Consider the following 16,388-nt stretch of genomic DNA (forward strand, 5'->3'; position numbering starts at 1 on the left):
TGCAAAGTATTTAGCAGTTCATTCTAGTCCCTCTCAAGATTCCAGCTATGGTTAGGAAATAGTGTAAAGGAAAGAAAGGGACATACACAGCCTGCTGTGGGACAATTAAATTATATGATATTTTTCCAGTTAAACTAGCAACGATCTTCCTACTTACATGAAAAATTGCCAGGTCTATTTCTAGATTTGACTTCTCCACTTTATGCCAGCAATTCTTCTCTGACTGCTCAGGACAGTGTTATTAGCATCTCACAGGGTCATCGATATCCGTACCTCTGAGCATGACTCTAAACAGACAGACCACCAAGGTAGCTTAGAAAAATAACTAAGCAGCAAGTGGTCTGTGTGTCACAAAGGTCAGTATTTTGTGGTTCCAAAATAACCACCTCTGCGTCTGCAAGTCCTGTGACCTGTGAGCCAAGTTCCATAGTGCCAAAAGACAAGGAATAACAGCATGAAGGAGCCTGGGAGAAGATATTCCCTGCAATGAAGATGTATACAGCTCTCAACTTAGAGCATGAACAATAAAGCTATATTTTCATCCTAAACTTAAGTCAAAATCAACTAAATTCACATAGGAATCATACTAATGACTTTAATTGGGTTTGGATTAGGAATTTAAAAGTATGAAATTCAGTTCCCAGAGGCTGATGACAATCTGCTGGTCCAGGGTACAAGATATGCAAAATATTCAGTTTTGTTTGCACAGAACTGAGTAGGTACTACCATAATAAGAAAGATTAATAATAAAATCTCCATCATCCCTATTTTTAAAACAATAATTTTAGTTTTAGAGTAACAGGATGCATGTTGTAAAGTGCAGTTCCTACTAACAGTAGGTCAGGTACCTATAGCTGTAAATTAGAAAAATTACTCAGTCTTATCATCTCACTTGAGTGTCCTATCCAAAATCAGACTGCTGCACTTAGACTGGAAACAGGCCCCACAATGCATAATTCTTGAAAATACTAATGCAGGCACTAGTTCAGCAAGGTAGTGGGAAAGGCAAATAAGAAAGGGAAGGATGAAAGCATTTCATTTCAGAAGAGACGTACACAAATATTTCACACCCTTAAAGTTAAGACTTATTCTTCAGCACGGTTATTCATAAATACTACCAGCTGTTTTATAAACTGGGCAAAAATATTTTATCAAAGTTTTCTTTGCTAAAAATGCTAAGCTGGGTCACAGATGCATTTCACAGATTTGATGCTAATATGGTTGACTGCTGAAGCATATTGGCACTTAGAGCACTGCAAAGAGATTCTTTGTACTTTATGGGTACTTTTTATGACGACAGACAGACTTTATTTTTTCTACAATGTGAAACATCACATTTTTTTCTTCAGCACTACTGACATCATCGTAAAGAATTTTATTTGAAACATGATAATATGTTTTTGGATATAATTTTGCACACTTAGTAAAAATCTGTCTTCTAAATGTTCTAGTTGGAATTATTTGTCACTGGTAAATTCAGCTGAAAATTTCCCCAAGTCCAAGGCTCTTTTAGGCAAGAACAGCTAGTCAAATAAAAATAAATATTCAAGGTCTTGTAGGTAGAAACTGAGACTACCAAAAGGCAGATGTTCCTCCCATGCAATCCTGTAAAAGTATTTGCAAATAATTCCAAAAATTCTAGTTTCCCAAACTTAGAAAAAAAACAAGCTTTACCGAAGGTTCCAAGCACATTTCCCTGTCAGAACTTAGCTCAAATGTTCTTTCCGGTTTTTGTCATGGTCCTAAACAAAACGCTTTTACATACTGTGTTAGGCTTTTTGGTTTTTTACTCCTTTTTATACTTTGATTTTTCTTCTTCTCTTTCAGAAGCTTTTGCTTGCAAACTAACCTGGATTTGCTCACTGCCCCTTAGCATGCTATACATTCATGTCTGAGTCAGATCTTGAGAATTACATTATTTCAGGTATCTTATAAATGAGTTTAAATTTTCCTGCAGTTATGTTAAAGGAAAGGCTATGGTCATATATCTTTAACAAAATATTATTCCTGCAGAAGTAATAAGTGGATGGCATAGAAGTGCAGGTCATTCTGGGGTTCTTGGTACTTCTTGGTTCCTAAAAAATATATTTGTTGTCACAATTACATGACACTTGGCATGCTTAGCAGCCAGCGGCAAAGAATAATTGTCTCTGTACAGGTAGGAGAGTTTTTTTTCCAGAGAACACTTCACAAATATCCTCAGATATCATGTTGCAAAATGGTCTGGAATCTTCTTTTTAATCTATTTTTTCATGAAGTTATGGTGTCAAAGTACTTTTCAGCAGCATATGAATTACATGTGAAAGGGTTGATAGAAATAATAACATTCCTTAGCTAATTAGTGAGAAGTGAGGAAATGTTACAACTAAGAGCTGCTCTTGCAGCCACCAAACTGCATTGACAAGACTTTCATTTCTCTAGTTACCAGACCATATGACACTACAGTTCAAAGAGCTGGTTTCACTCTTCCACAGCTCAGTTTAAATCCAGAAATTCCCTCTCAGCTTTTCACCATTTCTTTCCACTGCAGACGTTGCAACTATTTAGTGGTTCCCTAATCAAAGTTCAATCAGATTTATCCCATGTGCATCCCAAGACCACCTTTCCTAAAGTATCACTTACAGGTTCACTATAGTGAACCAAAAAAAGGCATCCACAGCAGTTTACGTGGGTGACATGAAGGCAAAACAAAATGCTGGATGTGTGACAAATTTACTACATTTTGTGATTCTTTTACTACAATCAAATCAAAACACAGAGTACACCTACAGCCATTTATATATAAGTGAAAACAGTGCAATCAGTAAAGACGCTTCTTTCACAGAAGTAAGAAAATACTACTGCTGACATCATTCGCAAGGGCCATTTCATGTATTTTAGTATTCAACCTCATTTACATCTTGTTTTAAGAAAAGGAAGAATTCAAGCTTCATTTTGAGCCAGTGAAAATCCTGAAGAAATTTATCAGAAACTAGGTGGAAGTGTTTGACGCCTGGAACTCTGTCATTCTGTGGGGAGACAGTCTCAGAAAGAAGTGTCTCAAAGCCCTTACTACTTAGTTGGAGAACAGATGATTGCAGAGACAATAGAGCTAAGAAACATGTTTTTATTTGTTTTATTTTTCCCAAGAAGTGTAGTCCCACAACATGCACAATATGGTTTATGTTTTCATCTCAGGAGGCTGGTCATACATCCAAGTCTGAAAAACCTGGCTGCAAGGCCAAGTTCCTGCTTTGCACATACTTAGTTCACATTGAGAAGAAAAACCACTATCCATTGCAGACTAGGATCTGATGCTTTTCTGTTCTCCAGTCTCTTGGTAGCTATTAATGGATGGACTGGAACTGGAACTCTTTACTAGCTGTCAAAGTTTCCTATTTACAAGCCAGACTTGTGTGGAATTCATACATTTCAATGATAAAGTTTAACTTCTCGCACTTTAAAAGTTTGCTACAAGTGACCACTAATTTGGTGAAGCAAATGCACAAAAATACAAACGGACAGAAACCTTTAACAAGCATAATAACATAGTATCACAGGAAACTGGCAAAAAAAGCAGGAATGTGTTTCAAGTAGTCTTCTTTAGTTTCTATTATATATTCCCAACTCATTAATACTATGAACACACAACTCCCTGTTCTGGTGCTTAAGAGAGGGTAAATGGTACCTTGAGACCTGAATTTTACTACAGAGACACAGAAGCACAGATATTTGAGATATTAAACATATGCTCATGTGTTTACAATTACCACGAAACACGGTGTTCTTGTAGCTGAGGAAAGCAGCATTCCCCTCTAAAGACTGTGTTCATGAGAATCATTAAGAGCTCTGGCAAACCCTGACTGTGCCAGACTTGGTGTGGTCCAACAGAACAGGGAAAAGCAGGAATTAACTCAGACATAGATACAATTTTATGTATACCACTGCACATAGTTTCACAATAGCATTCTCCTCAGAAAGCTTGGTGTGTGTAAAGCAGATCTGTCTAACAGCTAACAAATGTCAGGACTCAGTTCAAATTCAGCCTGAAGCATGTCACTTAACTGATAACACACAAGCACTGTGGCCAAATGTCCATCGTCCAGCCAAGCAGAGAACAAGACCTCATTTAGCTCCTTATCCGCAGTACTGTGCTGCAGACACACTGCCATCGTGTATCTTGAAGGAAAGCTAGTAAAGGTATCTGCTTGGTTTTGCCTGAGGATCAAGCAGACTAACAGCACTGTACACTTCAGAACAACCATAGTCAAATATATCATTTTCTTGACAATTTTTTTTTTAAATCTAGATTTGCTTAGCGTGTTCAGACAGGAAAATTAATCTAAAGCATTGTTATAAACCCAGGTTTTGAAATTTTCAGGCATGATTCACCATTTAGTAACTTCAGTGTATTCCTACTACAAAGTACTTTGATACTAAGAATGACAATGTTTCTGGTTATGACATTCTTATGTTTCTGGGTTTTGTGGTTTTTTATTTTATTTTAACTGGAGTCCCCAAGCTTGTTTTTTGTTAGAAGCTGTTGTCTGAAGGCTTTTCTGGAGATGGTATAAGACCACATCCTAGAAAAGACAAGTTGGTTTCAACTCAAGAAAGGCAGAGATAACACTATTTTAGCACTGTTAAAAGAATAAAACATGGCAAAGTCAGTCTGTGCAGAGTTTAGAAATAACGAAACAGCATTGATGTAACTATGCCTTTAACAGCCAGAGAATGAACTTTTCTGACCACATAATTTTCGCATGCAGATTACCCAGCATCATACCAGAAAAAAGAAACGGTAGGACCAGGTTCTAAAACCACTGTATTTCCAGATTTCAGTCCAAGAGCTTCAGCAAAATGCTCTGCCTTCTATTACTAAACTAGACATAGGCCTGAACATCTCTCCCTTCACTCTGAATTCAGACCAGATTAATTGTCCATTTTTACATGTTGCCTAGTCAGAATTTGGGATTTTTATTTCTGTTCATAACATGATAGCATATGCTTAGCACTTCTGTGGTAGGCAATTCTAATATGAAGAAAAGGCTATTTTTAAGGTCTCACCACAAACCTGGGAGATAGTCAGCTAGCTATAAAATTTGTCTCCACTCTTTGTTTCCTTCTTCCAGTCCTATAGCTCTTTCTAGAAATAATCCACACAGAGAAAAGCAATAATGTGGGAGCTGGTTCACATACATACTGTCAAAATGTGGTGCTTATATTCAATATGTAAAGTCCTGATTTAATGGAAAGATTATCTCAATTTGACAATTTTAATGTTATAACTTCGGTGTTATGAAATACCTCAAATTCTACAAAGGCAAAATTTGCTATACAAACTCATTTTGCAAGTGATTGCTTTGTAGTTGTAATAATCCTCTTGACAGATTTAATGATAATTTTCAAAGCTCAGGAAACAACGTTGTTTATTTCTTTTACCATTAATTTGAACAGGGATTAAAAAAGAAAAAAGCTATGTGTTTATCTTAGTATCTTTCAGATTTCAAGTGTATTTTATTACAGCTGCCATGTTTAAGAAATCCCTAAAAATGCACTTTTGAGAGTGATGTGGAAGAAATTAGATAACAATAATTCTCTCTTCAGCAACTATGAGAAAACAGTTTTCCACCTCTTCTCAGTCTGCTACATCTTACATCTTAGCTACTCCCAGTACCTCTCCAAAGTGAAGTTAATGAGAAACATTTATCTATTTAAAGTCTATAAAAGCCACTGAAGTGAAGCGAGTGTATTTACAAAAATAGGTATAGATCATCTGCCATTTGCTCACTAAGCAGGCCGCAGGAAGAAAAGGTGCAGCTGGAGTGATAGTTAATTAAGGCTTTCTATTTTTCTATACTGCGAGACTTTCTTTTCTCCCATGTTAACACTACGGAAACAATGCAAGTGTAAAAGTACAGTTTTCCTTACACTTCTGGCAGTTTTCCTTACAATTCTGGCAGTTTTCCTTGCATTATTTAGTAATAAAGTAGAGGGAGTCCCAATTCAAAATAAGCAAAGCAAACCTTACACATAGATACGTTTGAGCAGACAACTCATTAATCTCTCTGTAACTGAGACCTAACCCTGTTTCGCTCCTCATCAATATCTTATAGGGAAAAACCAGATATTTGCAAAACAACTATAACAGCACAAGAGGGTGGCTCTCAGAACAAGAATGAGCAGATGGAGATGGAAAATGTTGAAACCAAAACTGCTGACAGAAAAATGCACATGAACTACTTTGAGTAATTCAAAACAAAAAAATCACCAAGTTATGTAATATTAGAAAAAGGTGCAGAAAAGAAACAGTAGCATTAAGGCACCAAATTAAAGATAACAATCAACTCTATCTCTTCATATTTAAGTAAGGAATGTCATTAATCAGCGTGATACAGAAAGACAGAAAGCTCGATGTCGTCAGAACCATAATCTTTGGGTTAAGTTGCCTACTAAAGGCAAGGTACCTCTTCCCAATTATCGTTGATGTGTTTGTGAGCACAACCTGCAAATCAAAATCAAAGCCTCTTCTCAGACACGAATTAGAAGCTAGTTCAGACTATATCTGTAGGTTTATGCTGCCATCCTGACCCTGAGAATCCAAATACTATTATCAGGCAGTACCACCCCAAGAGAGGAATCCAGCCGATGCGTAAACTACATATGATTGTAAAAATAACACAACTGTATGTTTCCAAATTTGTGGCTGTATATTTTTTTGCTGTCAGTAGATTCATCTTGGCCTGACTGTGCTGCTACATTTTCACATGTCGAATTCCAGACTGGCACAAACTGTTACGGCAGAGTAATGGTCATGCGGGACTTCTGCTGCTGGCCAGCCTGAAGAAACCTTCAGATGCTTAAGGTATCTGAAAATGATACCTTAAGGGTGTAAACGCACCTCTCTGCCAACTTGCTCCCACCTTGATTCCCTGCGTCACGTTTACACTCAGAATAGTTGATAGGCTGGCAGAACACATTCCCTAAATATCAAACTTCCAAAGCGAGTGTCTACCACATGAATTCATCAGTCATTTATTTTTGTGTTTTGTTGAACATGAGACTTGTTAGAAGACACAAGGAGGTTTTTAGCTTTCTCATTCCCTGCAGAAATCCTCCTCAGCCAGAAGTACAAATCAATCTCATCCTCAAGTAGAAAGGAACAAAAAGAAAAATCTGAGAGAACCTAGGAAAAATGAAAATTTCTGATGAGTGACCTCTTCTGTAAATTAGTTGTTCAAGAAATCTAGAATAACATTCCTACACAGACCTGAGTCACAAAATCCGTGCTCAGTCATTTATTTCCTTTCATAGACCAAGGTTCAAAGGCCGAAGTTTCTCAGGAATGTCCCCAAAGCACAGGAACCAATCTACTCACTTCTAAATTAAGAGCTGCAGTGTAGGCAAATAAAACACACACGGTTATGAAATAAAAAAAACAATGTACACATTGCAACAGCACAACAGACCACAGTTTTCTGCACTGCTATGGCTGGGATTTCTCCCCTTTGTATTTCGTGTTGTTCTTTTTCACATGGGGCTGTTGAATCAATCAGCAGCACACCTGCAAAATAAATGTTCAGTTAAATGAAAAGAACCAGAATGAACACGTATATTAAAACACAGAGAGACATTAGCATTTATTCAGTCTTATAATCCTCCTCCAGAAACCAGTGAACACTCTGTAATACAAAGCCATACAGCTCTGTTTCTAGAGAAGAGATTTCCTCCAGAGACCACACTTGTTCAAGCCAGGAGACGTAACTTAACTCTTTTCAACAGGCTGCTGAGGAGAAGCAGGACACTGTATATTGGTTTCTGATTCCAAGAGATGCAAACACGATGTTTCCTCTCTGTACATTAACTGCACAGACTTGTACTGTAAATAGCATTAATTTCAAGAACAAAAAGCCCATCTCCCACATACAGGTCAATGACAAAGACAGCCCACTTCAAACACTGAACCAAAACATTTCTAACATTCTAAAGCTCTTACTTTTACCTTCCCTCTGCTGAGCAAAACACCAAGTCTTCCCTGGGCAGTAAGAAGTTATGGATCACAACCCATCTTCTTCCCTTTACCCCCCCTTCTCCATGCAACCTGCTGCTTATATAACCACAGGGTCTGCACAGCTTCCTGTATCGCCAGAGCTCTCTACCACTGACTATAGCACTGGATACCTCCCATAGGCCAGACTCTACTTTTTAACAAACTGCATATCATATGATTTATACTTAAGTTTAATAAACATGTCTATTTTACTGATAACAGTATTGGAAATGGAAGACTGCTGCAAAATGATAGACAGCTTCCTATTGTCCTCAGAAACATATGGACACAAAAGCATTTACTAGCTGCTAGTGCAGTTCCCAACCATGGCATATCAGTTGCTGCTGCTTCAACCAAGAAGAAACTCAATTTCTTCAATAGCTGATTGAAATTAATGTCAAAACAAACATTTCAGTATACTCAAGGGACAACGATATCATTGTTTTCCTCCTCAAAGAAAGATAATCCTCAAGCTGAAACATAAAAGCTTTCTCAGTCTTAGCATTATCAGCTGGTAGTATCGGAATGGGAGAGAGAGATGGTCTCTCCTTGTTAGATATTGCATTCATACTGGTACTTTTTTTTTGTATGTGACTCTACCTAAGAGCAGGTGTGGGTTTTGGTTGTATTCTGCTTTTTTTTTTTAAGCTTTAGAGTTATGCGGCTTTCTGAGTTGTGTTGTTTGCCATAATATTTTCTTTTAATGAAACACATACAACTCTTGTCTTTTCGTGGTATAGGGAGAGCATCACTTATTCACAATGCCTAAGTCCTTAATTCAAAGTTTTACCCAGAACAGTAGCCAGCACATAGAGACGCGTAACAGAAGTATTGAGTATAGTAAGAATTAAATACAAATGGAAGGGGGGAATGGGGGTGGGGGAGAGAAAGAGCACCAGGAGAAACAGCAGAACAAGGGCTAAAAAAGATAACTTAATGAAGAAGGAAGTTTCCAGTCAACCACACTGAGGAATGTGTCAAACCCAGAAAATGTGCCGTGTGATAAAACTACAGCAGAAATGACTCATTAAGGGAAGATACTCTCAGAACAGGAGAATGGATGGCAACAAGGCTACATGACATCATATTCACCATTCCTTCTTATTACCACAAAAGGAGGATAATAGCAAAACAGTGTTCCTAAAGGGACATGAAATATTTGTCCAAATACTAGTTTATCAGTACCCATCATGAAGAACTCCAGAGCTGTGACCAGGACTCAGTAGCCAATGTCCCTGGTCCTTTGTATCATACACAGTGTCAGACCACTCAGAGTTTCTCTGTATAAGCATTTATACTAACACTGTCCACCCAGGCCCGCAAGGGTGACTTGTCCTATAAGGATTTAAAAGAGTTCAAAAGCCTTTATATCAGATAATAAAGTCTTGTAGATATTAATATTCATCAAGACAATGTTATCAGCTTCCTTTTCCATTACGGACTTTTTCCTATAACATACATTCCTCAACATTTCTTGGACAATGAGAAAGAGCAGAGCTGTTCTATCTCCCTTAACCCAGACCACAAGTAACTGTAGATCAAACGAAAGAGCACCTACCTAGCAGGCAGAAACCTGCATTGGTTTCAAACATTCATCAGCTGGGTGAGCTAATTTAGAACCATGCCATGCATTCATGGGTACAAGCTGCTTGTTAGTGGTGCAGCCAAGGAGGTTCTGAAATGTTGCATAAGTTTTAAGACAACAGCTAATATTTTAACAACAGTAATTTTCCAGTTACTGTGGTAAATGCACCACCCAATGTTACTTCAAGACTGAAGAGTATAAAAATGGGATATTTCAAGACATCGGGCTTCCAGACAAGCAACCAAACATCATGGAAGAGCGACAGAAAGCCTTCTTGAGGGTTTACATTGAGAAAATTAACAAAGCTCTTCAGGAAAAAGCTAGGAGGCTTTCTCTGAAAGCTGTCATGCAAAGGGTAAACATGGAAGCTTCTTAATGAGCACTGTGGTTATTTTCTGTTTGACACAGAAAGTAATAGAAGGCAGATGTTTCCGAATAACCACCTCTAAGGAAAGGAGAGCAGGGTTGGATGAGGGAGAAAGACAGTTGGACACAAACACTATGCCTTCAGAATACAAATTTATTTACAGTATGTACACAGCTAAGAAACCAAAAACATATTTTCCTGGAGGGACTTAAGGCATACGCTTAGCTTTACATTGTGCATATTAGTAACATATAGATGTTAAACAGATGTTTGTTATAAAAATACCCATAATAATACATCTCTGTATATAGGCTTAAGAAATAACTGGCTCACATGCAATATTTGAAGGAGAGGAATACATGTCAAAGCAAAAATTCCAAGACAGAGTGGTTAAGACCAAAGAGACAGGTGTCTACTCAGCAAATAGAGCAATAAGATTAAGCGCTGCTCCGGAAGACAGATTGACACGTAACAAAAATGCTGAGTGATGAAAGATTACCAGAGGAAACAAATAAATTTGAACTCCAAAAGCGTGCGAAGATTTCCAGCCCTGGGAGCAAAACAGCAGATCAGCTTTAAGAGAACAGTCTTGATTCTGCACGAAACACAAGTCTTTTACCTAGATCTCAGACTGTGACCAGAGCCAATGATAAACAGTTTCAAAAGCATTGGCACAAGAAAGAATGAAATGTGTGCACTTGTATATATGAAACTGCATCAACTGAATGTTTATGTGAATAGTCATTACTGAAAAACAAACTAAGTTTTATAAGATATTGCATATTTAGATTTTTTTTTTCATTTTACTTAATTCTGCATTGGTTCTATTTTTGTTGAGTCTTCAGTGGATTCCATTATGATTTATGCAAAGGCAGGAGAAGTCATAACATTTAAGAGAACAGGTAGTGAAGGACACTGATCAAATGTTAAGGAATTTCATAAAGTTCAGCTGAAGAATAAGACCAAACTCCAAACTCCAAAACTCTCATTTGACGTATCAGTACCTTACTCAATGTGACTCTAGACATCTGAATAATTCCTGCATGGCTGCTAGGCAGTAGCTAAAGCGCTAAAGCATTAAAGCAATGAAATCTTTGTGAGTCTCTTCCTTTCCTAGTACAAATTCAATCAGAAAATGTTTCATGCTTTTTATCTGTCTCATAATTTATAGATGCTGCAGGAATGTTTGGTTACTCTATAGCCAGCTTTATAAGCATCAGAAGATGTCACAAGAAGGATTACAAAGTATGTCGTACTTGAAAGTTCTTGCATACTCAAGGGCTGAGAGATATTTTTGCAGGAGTTCCTGGGAGCCCAGAAACTTTGGAGATATCATTTCTTTTGCCTTGCTTTCCCCTCTTCTTTCTTTTTTTGATCATTTTTTGAGACTAATTAGAAGGAGAATGCATGCAAAGTATTAATTGACGGTTTCTGTTCTGCCCACGATAAATATGAATAAAGAACTGAGCACCCATCAGAGCAATGCACCAAAATCATCTCACAGGCACTGACACTTCTTATTCTGGCTAGATGTTTGGGGTGACCCCAGTAATATCAGCAAAGAACCAGGAACAAATTACGAGAATCTGCAGAAGTGGAAGACTAATACCACAAGGGTAGCTTCTAGAGGTATATTAGTGGGTAACTTCAAATGAAAGGGATAGAAACTAGATATCTGAGAAGAAAACAAAAAAGCAAAAATGAAAAATCCCACTCAAGAGGAGGTTATAGACATATAAAATGATCAGAAACATGAGGTACACTCAATCTCATTCCAAGTAGGATACACTACAGGAAGTGCCAGTTTCCATTTAAAAGCAGATTGATCACTAACAATGAAAGTCATATCGAGATTATTTAGGCTAAGAGGAGCAAACAAAGCAAGAAGTCATTTGCCATCTAGAGGAAGGCGCTGTGTACTCTCTGTTTTGTGACAGAGTGAAAACAGACCAAAATGTTCACCTCGAGGATTTCTAGAAGTGAAAAACACTTTTTACATGTATATGTAACAAGACAGTTATTTTAGGAACAGGGCATTATTTTTAGAAAAATTATTTAGTCATAGTTTTAAGCATTGAAATTGAAGGTCTAGGGAAGAGGAAATAGTTTATGTAAGGAGTTACATTTAAAAAAGTGGTTGACGCCCAGATTAAAAAACTGAGGATGTGAAAGAGTGGAAAGAATGTTTCCAAATAGCAAATATTTATTTATTATTATACCAGTACTGACCATAATGCAGATACAGATGGTGTGTCTATGCCTGCATTTTAGTTCAAATCAGAATTGCAATTTTTAAGTAAATTTTGTGACTGAATCTCTTCAGCATGCTTACGTTCACACTGACCTAATGAAACAGACGTCATGGATTTTACCTGAGACTTTAAGATGTGCTCCAAAAGCACACCTGATGCAATTGAACAAGTAATGAAAGTCCATATCAGAGAATGAGATCACAGCAAAGAAAGCCTTGATTGCACATTCCAACACATTTTTATCCATTATCCCTGCAGATATTTCATTATTTCCATATTGTCTTCCTTTTGTTTACTGACCTTAGCCTTATATGAATAAATAAACTCTGTCAGAGTTCTTCTTTGTGTTTTCCTGAACAAGTGATCAATTATGCCTCCATACCCTGCAATTCAATCCCTACTGCCAAATAACTTGATAAAGCTCACTTGGAAATCCAGACTGTGGAACATAAACCTAGCATATGAAACCTCTTATGTTTTGAAAAGTGAACTACTACATGACAGTATAATTTTAACAGGCTCTTTTTAATGTTGTGTTAGGCCATCCACCATCTTGAGTGCATGATTTTTAATTATTTAATATAACAAAGTACAAAGTATTTCCTAAACACTATATTTTTATGCTTGCCATTATTATGGCCAGAAACAAGGATTCCTTCATGCAAACTAGAATTTGATTAGAGGTATTGATCTCTTAGCGGTATCTGGGATCCATGGTGATCATGTCAATGGATCCATACCCTCTGCTGCACAGAATTCAGCAAGCGTTGCCCCATAAACTACAGGGTTGAGTTTAGACATGGTACCAATCTAAAAAATGCCATCAAATATCAAAGGAATGCAAACAGCCCATTTGGGGGCATATTTTATAACGTCGGATAGAAAAGAAAGTTGAGTTTCTAATGCAACTTTCCCGGAGGCAGAGATTTGCTAATACTGGTGCTCTACTTTTAACAATTAGTCTACCAACTTTTCCTCATGTGCATAGTCTCAGTGAAGCTATGTTACCAAGCTTCAAAAATCTCTGGTTATTTGATAGTTTTCCAAGAGCCTCAAATCCTAGCTAAATGGCTGCAAGAATTTAAACTTTCAACTTAGTTTTGTTTCTCCAGATGGCCTAAAGCAGTACTAAATGAATGATTTCTGAGACTCAATGAGCCAAAACAAAAAAAAAAAAACCACGTAATTCATTTCATAATCATGATTCTAACCCAATTCAGCAGTTCCATTCATGACTTTTTAGTGTTTCAAAATGGTCTGTTAAGGCTGATAGAATGATTCATGGGAACAAGAAATGAATAGTTTGCTCCTATTCCTCTGTTTATTATACTGCATGAAAACTAGAAAATTGTTTGATCTGAAATTACTGGCAATACCCATGGAAATTTCAGTAAAAGGGACATGGTCAGGATTGCTATTATAGCAATATTTCAATCCTCAATGCCCTGAGCTATTTTTCACTCTATACAAAGTTTAATGTAGATTTCTTTGCCAAAGTATTTATATTTCAAATTCATTTGTATTTTATGACTCCTACTTAGAAATTAGATAATTGATATTTCCAGCAGAAGAAAAATTAGTCTTAAACCAACACCTACTCCAGTTAATAAAACACAGAGAGGACCTGTAACTCATATAACAAGAGAAGCATAATCTTGACAGCTAGCATTGTAGCTACAACAGTCGGTCAGCTGAGAATACAGGACCAAATGTTTTTGCAACATGAAACCATGAAGATCTTCAAAGAAAACAGTACACATTTGCATGGGAAAATTAGTCGCTGGCCATTTTCAAACTGGACTTACGCTGCTATAGAGAGAGCTTTCTGTCCAAAGCTATTTAGATGGCCATACACATAACAGATGGTCTTCACATAACTTAATCATCTCTGTGGACTAAAGGGATTTCACTGTTTTCACAGATATAAACCTTCACTCAGTTTGCAAATAACTTCAACTGCAAGATGATAAAATACCTGCTCTAGAAACTGAGTACTTTAACATGCAGAGGAGGTTTAATGAATTCGAAGCAGCTCTGCATCCTGCCTCTCAAAAATATGATTGCTCTCAAGCTACATATGGTCACTTAGAAAAATACAGACAGAGAAGAGTCTTTAAACCATTGGCTTCCTCCTGTAATGCAAAGCCCAGCTGCTCCCTTCTCAATGCAGTCATCATGGTGCCTCATGACCACTGAAAGTTTCCCTAAAATGTCAGGTGCTTATGAAAAGATGCAGTTCTAATTTTCAAAAGAATTTTCCATACCTCTTACGTGAAGAGAAGACTTCACTCTAGAAGCATTAAGGATCCAAAACCTAACCAAAGGCAAATTTGGTGCATTTCCCAGCGCTTTGCAAAATACACCATAAGGATACTGAAGTGCATAAGGAGTCTCAAAGTCTTAATCACCTGGATGTATTCATCTGAAGAAATAACTTTTCCACCCAGAATCTGGATTCAGAGATTATAAAGAAGGAAACAGTCATGTGAGAGACACAAACATTCTCATAATTACCATAACTACCTTATAGTGTAGCTAACTTTTAAGATAGCAGGAATGTTGACAGTCATAAAAGGCCCTGAAAAATAATTTTGCTTTTAAAAAATTGTCAGCTTCAGTTTTCATTTTGTTTTCTTTTTTTTATTTTTTAATTTTCTTTCTGTTTGCTGATACTACCATTCACCCCATTCACCTTGAGTCACAAAATGCACTTAGCATGAAAGCCAAGAGGGCAACATATGCAAAAGATGTTGTTTCTCCACCAGGAACCTGACCAGTTGCTAGCAAGAGCAGTCAGTAAAGGTCTTTGTAAACCTCTGCCAAAGCCCCTATAAGTAGGAAACAGATACTAACTTCCCGATAGTTTTAAATAAGAGAAAAGCATGTTTCACTTGTGCCTTTAAAAATCACTTCATGGGCATTTTCAAACAGGATAGTTGAAATTTGGATCCTATGAAATTTTTAGGTTCTTGAAGGTTAGAGTTTTTAGCCCAGCAGAGGGTACGCCTGTCCAGGCCAGAGGCAGCCAGTTTCTCAAGTACAGAAACTGTGTCAAAGGCTTTGTAGCAGCTACTCTTTACCTTCCTCGGTGTAATTCTGTATGTGTCCAACTACAAATGGACTCAGAAGCCATCATGCAGATACTTTTGATAACAACACTAAACATGACTAGGTGACTCCTGCTTTGTATGGGTTCTGTGCTATCTCTGCTGATTCTGGCTGCCCTCTCCATATGCTCAATGTAGTAGAGCTGCTTTCAACAGCTCTCCAGAGCTTGGAAATAGGAAAATTGTTAATTGTAGAATCTGGAAATTTGGAATAGAGTCAATGTTTTTTGACACAATATCCTTTTTTTTTGCCAAAAAGATTGGATATCAGAAAAAAAATCATCACCCAAAGAGTGGTCAAGCATTGGAACAGGCTGCCCAGAGAAGTGGTGGAGTCTCTGTTCCTGGAGGTGTTCAAAAGACATGTAGACATGGCACTTTGAGACATGGTTTAGTAGGCATGGTGGTGGTGGGCTGACAGTTGAACTGGATCACCTTACACGTCCTTAACAACCTCAATGATTCTATGATTCTAAGAATAACATAACCAGTTAGCATTAGCAGCTTAAATAAAAACTCAGCCCAGGGGCAGGTGCTACCCCAGCAGCTTAGTTTGGCTTGCAACTGCAAGGCAAAACCTGAAAATCTTTCAGTGCTGATGTCACCTCCCTGTGTTGGAAGACCGTGGTGGAGGTGCCACCACAAGTCGTGGGGGCCTGTGAGTCCTGACCCCATGGGCAGCTATGGGACGGAGGATGCAGGGCCATATCGCCCACTGGGCTGACATGTCTTTCGCTGGGGGAACACATCGTGGATCCATGCCCACAGCCGCGGGGAAGAGTCTTCCAGTCTGCCCTCACTCCGCCTGGGGAGACCTGGCAGTGCGCCCTCTTCCCTTTCCCTTTCCCTTTCCCTTTCCCTTTCCCTTTCCCTTTCCCTTTCCCTTTCCCTTTCCCTTTCCCTCTTTTTCTCGTTCCTTTTCCTTTCTGTCCCTTACTTATTTTCCTTTGCCTTTCTCTTTCTCTAGTTCCTTTTCGCTTCTTTCCCTTCCACTTATTTTCCTTTGCCTTTCCCTTTTCCCTTCTTTCCCTTTTCCTTTCTCTTTCCT

Source organism: Cuculus canorus, chromosome 1, assembly GCF_017976375.1.
Source record: "Cuculus canorus isolate bCucCan1 chromosome 1, bCucCan1.pri, whole genome shotgun sequence".
Taxonomy (NCBI): domain Eukaryota; kingdom Metazoa; phylum Chordata; class Aves; order Cuculiformes; family Cuculidae; genus Cuculus; species Cuculus canorus.